The sequence below is a fragment of the Staurois parvus genome, unplaced genomic scaffold, assembly GCF_062004578.1.
Source record: "Staurois parvus isolate SC_StPar_1 unplaced genomic scaffold, SC_StPar_1.0 ptg000086l, whole genome shotgun sequence".
In the NCBI taxonomy this organism is placed as follows: Eukaryota; Metazoa; Chordata; class Amphibia; order Anura; family Ranidae; genus Staurois; species Staurois parvus.
Window position 1 is genome coordinate 11,197,201 of NW_028317882.1, and position 6,996 is coordinate 11,204,196.

General features: G+C 41.1%; 1 long non-coding RNA gene across 1 annotated transcript in view; it reads left to right on the top strand.

Moving 5' to 3' along the window:
* Positions 1 to 6,647, top strand: part of LOC149468524 (uncharacterized) — a 34,212-nt gene extending 27,565 nt beyond the window's left edge. The window contains exons 3-4 of the long non-coding RNA XR_016311701.1: positions 3,799 to 3,867; positions 6,468 to 6,647. This is a non-coding gene — a long non-coding RNA (uncharacterized LOC149468524). The remainder of the gene's footprint in view (positions 1 to 3,798; positions 3,868 to 6,467) is intronic.
* The last annotated feature ends 349 nt before the right edge of the window (positions 6,648 to 6,996 follow it).

Here is a 6,996-nt window from a genome sequence, read left to right on the forward strand (position 1 = left end):
GACTTTATGGGGGCTGGACTGTGGCTATTGGGAGTAGAAAAGGTCCAGGTCAGTGGGAAAAAGCAATGCCCCATCATTGTTGTGGGAGGAATAGTACCTAATCATTGGTGTCAGTGGGAGGGATAGTGTACTATCTTTGGTATCAATGAGAGGAATAGTGCCCTATCACTGGTGTCAGTGGGTAGAATAGTGTCTTATCATTGGTGTCAGTGGGAGGAATAGTGTACTATCTTTGGTATCAATGAGAGGAATAGTGCCCTATCACTGGTGTCAGTGGGTAGAATAGTGTCTCATCATTGGTGTCAGTGGGAGGAATAGTACCCTATCACTGGAGTCAGTGGGAGGATTTATTATTTATTTCGCAATTTAAATTAGGATAAAGACCTTTTACCTGTGACGACCGTTTAGAAAAACATAAAGAAAAGGGGGGGAAACAAAAACCCTTCCAATATAAAAATATTACGGTACAAACGAGTCACACTCCAGCAAAGTAGGACTATAGAGAATCTAGGAAGCAAAATCCATGGGTCTACCCAGCGCCCGTAGAAACTGACTCAAGAGTGGGCGACTACCTGCAACTAAGCTTCCATACAAGTGAAATATATCCCCAGGATCTCCACTGAAACTGTTCCTCCATATTATGAAGAGTGGCAGTAAAGTCTTGCATGTGGTGGATGTCTTCAATTTTAGCATAGCATAGGACTCTGGTGGTTGAGATTGCCTCCACGAGGCAGGAATACATGCCTTTGCTGCATCGAGTAATTGCATTGTTAGTTGTCTTGTATTTCTGGAGGGGCCATTCAGTTTTATTTCAGGTACTTATAAAGTGCCGTCAATTTACGCAGCGCTTTACATATATATTGTACATTCACATCAGTCCCTAACCCTCAAGGGGTGTACAATCTAAGGTCCCTAACTCACATTCATACATACACATACAGTGGGGATCGAAAGTTTGGGCACCCCAGCTAAAAATTTGTATTAATGTGCATAAAGAAGCCAAGGAAAGATGGAAAAATCTCCAAAATGCATCAAATTACAGATTAGACATTCTTATAATATGTCAACAAAAGTTAGATTTTATTTCCATCATTTACACTTTCAAAATAACAGAAAACAAAAAAACGGCATCTGAAAAAGTTTGGGCACCCTGCAGAGTTAATATCTTGTACTGCCCCCTTTGGCAAGTATCACAGCTTGTAAACGCTTTTTGTAGCCAGCCAAGAGTCTTTCAATTCTTGTTTGAGGTATCTTTGCCCATTCTTCCTTACAAAAGTCTTCCAGTTCTTTGAGATTTCTGGGCTGTCTGTCACGCACTGCTCTTTTAAGGTCTATTCATAGATTTTCAATTATGTTGAGGTCAGGAGATTGTGACGGCCATGGCAAAACCTTCAGTTTACGCCTCTTGATGTAATCCCCCGTAGATTTTGAGGTGTGTTTAGGATCATTATCCATTTGTAGAAGCCATCCTCTCTTTAACTTCAGCTTTTTCACAGATGGCATCAAGTTACCATCCAAAATTTGCTGAAATTTTATTGAATCCATTTTTCCTTCTACTCGTGAGATGTTCCCTGTGCCACTGGCTGCAACACAACCCCAAAGCATGATTGATCCAACCCCATGCCTAACAGCTGGACAGAGGTTCTTTTCATTAAATTCTTTGCCCCTTCTTCTCCAAACGTACCTTTGCTCATTCCGGCCAAAAAGTTCAATTTTAACCTCATCGGTCCACAGAACTTGTTTCCAAAATGCATCAGGCTTGTCTATGTTCATTTGCAAAGTTCAAACGATGATTTTTGTGCTGAGGACGTAGAAGAGGTTTTCTTCTGATGACTCTTCCATGAAGACCGTATTTGTACAAGTATCTGTTTATAGTGGAATAGTGTACCACAACTCCAGTGTCTGCCAGATCTTTCTGGAGGGATCGTGCAGTCAAACGTGGGTTTTGAATTGTTTTTCTCACAATCCTGCGAGCTGTTCTGTCTGATATTTTTCTTGGTCTTCCAGATCTTGCTTTAACTTCCACTGTTCCTGATGACTGCCATTTCTTAATTACATTCCGAACAGAGGATATTGACATCTGAAAATGCTTTGCTATCTTCTTATAGCCTTCTCCAGCTTTGTGAGCGTCAACTATTTTCAGTTTCAGTTTTCTAGACAACTGCTTAGAAGAACCCATGGTGCTGATTGTTGGGGCAAGGTCAGATGAGTCTGGGCATTTAAAACCTTTGAGATTGACATCACCTGGTCTTCCCAGACGATGATTGAGAACAATCCATGACACTGGCAGGTCTCAGCTTTGCAAAGCGGGCAGTGCATGCTATAAATTCTGCAGGGTGCCCAAACGTTTGCAGACGCCATTTTTTGGTTTTCTGTTGTTTTGAAAGTGTAAATGCTGGAAATAAAATCTAACTTTTGTTGACATATTATAAGAATGTCTAATCTGTAATTTGATGCCTTTTGGAAATTTTTCCATCTTTCCTTGGCTTCTTTATGCACATTAATACAAATTTTTAGCTGGGGTGCCCAAACTTTCGATCCCCACTGTACATATTAGGGCCAAATTAGACAGGAGCCAATTCACCTACCAGCATGTCTTTGGAGTGTGGGAGGAAACCAGAGTACCCGGAGGAAACCCACACAGACACAGGGAGAACATGCAAACTCCAGGCAGGTGGTGCCTTGGTTGGGATTTGAACCAGCGACCCTGCTACTGCCAGGTGGAAGTGGTAACCATTTAGCCACTGTGCTGCCCCAAGGATAAGTACCTCATCATTGGTGTCAGTGGGAGGAATAGTGTCCCATCCTTAGTGTCAGTGGGAAGAATAGTGCCCTATCACTGGTGTCAGTAGGAGAAATAGTGCTTCATCATAGGTGTCAGTAAGAGGTATAGTGTCCCATCCTTTATATCAATTAGAGGAATAGTGTCCCATCATTGGTGTCAGTGGGAGGAATAGTGTCCCATCACTGTTCCAGTGGGTAGAATAGTGTCCCATCGTTGGTGTCAGTGGGAGGGATAGTGTCCCATCTTTGGTATCAATGAGAGGACTAGTGCCCTATCATTGGTGTCAGTGGGTAGAATAGTGCCTCATCATTGGTGTCAGTGGGAGGAATAGTGCCCTATCACTGGTGTCAGTGGAAAGAATAGTGCCTCATCATTGGTGTCAGTGGGGGGTATAGTGTCCCACCTTTGGTATCAATGCGAGGAATAGTGCCTCATCATTGGTGTCAGTGGGGGGTATAGTGTCCCATCTTTGGTATCAATGAGAGGAATAGTGCCCCATCATTGGTGTTAGTGGGGGGGAAATGATGACCCATTGTTGATATCAGTGGATGAAACAGTGCCCTAAGGACCAGATAAAAGCAAGCAAAGGGCCACATCTGGCTCCCGGGCCGCAGTTCGGAGACCACTGGTGTAGAGCATCTTTCCTAAAATGACAGGATGTATGATTATTTCTTATAACAGAAACACTTTCCATAAAAACGTTTTCATCTTTTTTTAATAGTAGTGATACAAGGAATGGCTTTGGTGCCCAGGACCACACTCATCACAGTCCACCAACCTCACCATATGTTCATCAAGAGACTGGACTACATGGAAAACAGTACCAGTACAACGTGGTGCTTTGCCACCATGTGCTGATTTCTTTATTTGGCCTGTGCTCTAGTTTTTGGCCCAATGTTCTTTTTAGTACAGTATATCTAAAGCAAAAAATTTAGATGGTAATGGTGGGCCTGAACTAAAAAACAACAAACATTGTGGATGTTCAACAATTCTTTCTTTTTTCTCTATTGCAGCAACAAGTCAACACTCCTCAGAGTTGGAACAGATACATGGACTTTGGGATACTGGATGTACTCTTGCCAGTAAGCTTTTCATAGTGTAGCTCAATGTGACTGACAAAGGATTAACTTCTTTTTAATTCTTAAGTAAGAAGCACATCAAGCTCCCTAAGGGAACATGGCTGAAGTGTTGGAAGGTGATCTTACATACTTTGGACAGAATACATATTGATACTTATGATATTGATATTTTTGTATGTTTTGGTGGCCCCACTACTGCCAGATAAGTCTTAGGTTAAGTAGGATAGGTTCACATATGTGCACCACCCACACAGAGTTCTAATGGCACACTGCCCGCACTGGAAAACGTAACCATACTGGGAACCGAGGTTCCCGTGCGGGCTGCGTTTTCGGAAGAAGTGCATGCGTGTCACGGGGCACGAGAGTCCATTCAAATGAATCTTAGGATAGGTTCACATATGTGAATCTTACGATAGGTTCACATATGTGCAAATGAATGGGCTCTCGTGCCCGTGCAAAACGCAGCCCGCACAGCCGCATATATGTGAACTGGGGCTTACAGTGCAACAATAATGGGTGCTGCAAATTTGGGTTTATTTCAGATGTCTCCCAGCTTTCTAATTAAATGGATTCGGGCAGCTGCAAAGCCGTCCAATCACTTGTTTTAGCCAAACAGTTGCATCCCTCACAAACCTCCACCCCTTGTTTCCTGTGAGTCTGGGGTGTCCAAAAAGGCTGTCAGAATTCCATTATTCCTCAATCTTTCCTTTGATATCTGAATCAGAAAGTGCTCTGCTGTGAGTACTTCTGAGTTCAGAGCTGTCAATCCTCGGTTGGCTTTAGATTCTGTAAAGGTCTACAATTACTGACCTCTTTTGTAAAAAGCTTGTTAGCCAGCTGCCATGCTGATCATATTTAACCATATGTTCTTATTGACTGGAACAAACATGCAGTAAGGGAGCTTGAAGTTGACCAAGGAGTATAAATTTATTACACTGGCTCATGTTTTATCTGGTTTTACAAATAGATGGACATGGTTTTCTGGATTAACTTCAAATACTGCATGATTGCCTGTGACATGTGTCCATTTGACCAACATGTTGCAACTGACAACCAGCAAAGCTCAGGTATGAAGAGCTTTGGGACCCAGCCCGATGTCAATTGTCCTGCTTATCTTCTTGCAGTTCTGAATCATGTGGTTTAAGATGACCATAGCATATGCAAATTTTCAGCCAGTTCCTATGCCCAGCGACATTTGTGATGTGGCTGCTGATTTCCGCTACACCATAAATAAATGGCAGCATGATGCAGTCATTTATTTGCACTTGGGTGGTTGGATATGTAGTATAAAAAATCATGAAGTCTGAATACAAGTGATGGATAACTGCATATCATCCACATGTCTTTCCATGTAATCTCCAGATTTGTATATGGGGTGGCTGGACATTTGTGGAGCTATTTAGAATGCGATCTGGCTTAATAACAGTGCATGGGCTCCCAGTTTAATTTCATTAAAGCATAAACGGCGAAGAACAATCATTATATCAGGCTCAGTTGATCAGGATAACCATGAGCACAACTTTAGAGTGTTGCCACTTAGGCATGAATTGTGAGAAGCATGATTACATTATGCTTGGAATTTCACATTTGCTCTTTGCTCTAACTCGCTGTCCATGATGAAATAGACGTGGTAACACACGTGGTCAGAATAGCACCAGTTGCACAGCTCCTGATGTACACAGGATAATGTCTTTTGCCAAGCTGACTTATGAAGGTCTGTTCTCTCTGTGACTGTGTGTGCAGCCTTGTGCTGCCATCTGTTGGTGTGTTACAAAGCTAGTCTTGAAACTTTTTGATACCACCTTGTACATAAGGTCAGGGATTTCAATATGCATATTGATGTTATATCACCACTTGTATTGCTTTAACCAATCTGATTCCTCCAGCTGCCACAGTCAAGCTAATTGCCTTGAAGCCTAGTACACACACAGAAAATATTGGACAAATGATCATACTTTTTTTTTTTTTGTGCATGCCAGTCTCATATCAAAAATTCTCATAAGGCAGAATACAACTTCAGAAGTAATGTATTGTATTATAAAGTATTGTTTTGTTTCCGAGCATGCACGATCTTGGTCACTGTATTTTGTATGGACCTATAGTGTACTGATTAAATGAAAATCATTTGTTCTGTTATGTAAAATGCTCATGCTTGTCTCTTTAGATATTTTAACATGAACTGTCGTGAACGGCTCTCAAAAGCTGTGTACTAATGATCAGCATAATGGACAATCGCTCTGAAATACAGCTTTCGTAATAAATAATAATACTGTTTTACTCTGGCAGTGTACTTTTGAGGTTTATTGTTCATATTGAGTTAAGAATGTTGTCTGCCTTGTCCCAATGTCTTTCAGGTCCCCCCATGGCTTTATACATGCATGATGTTTATTGTTTGGGGAGTGGGGGGGTTGCTGTAGGTCAAAAGGGCTTTTCTTTCCTTTCCTTTTCCTTTTCTTTCCTCCCATCCCTCTCTCTTGTCTACATGGGGTAGGAACCTTGGTTGATATATCATAACGTATATGTAAAATTTAAATGAGTATAATTTTTTGGAAATGTTTGTGTTTTGTATTATGTTATTTTCAATATGTGTGTTTTCTGAATAGTTGGATCATTCATCACTGAACAGCGTGGATCCTGAAGAAGCATTATTCTGGTGAAACACATTGAACAAACACAGGGGATAAGACACCAGTCTGTTTTTAATCATGTAATATAAATTTGGTTGTGTCATCCTAGAATTATGTGCCAATACATTTGAAGGAAGTTGGCACTTACAGTTTGACAATGTTATTTTATTATGATTTTAAATTTGTAATAAAGTTTTGTTTTTATCTAATAATGTTGTTACATCCCTTGTAGAGGCACTTTTAAAATCCCTTTATTATAGGTTCCCCCACCACCTTTTTTAGGGTGGTATGTGGAAAAACACATTTTTCTTATTTAGAGGAATGGACTCTCCTTCAGCAGGGAGAAGGTTAGTATTTACCCCATGGTGGATCCATGGCAGCAGTGGAGAGCATCATATGACAACAAAAAGTGCCAGCCACTTTAGTCTTTTCAAGTTTTATTGGTCTGGCTTCATAGAGAGAGATGATTAGGGCTAGGTGTCCAATAGCATTGTGGGCTTCTAGA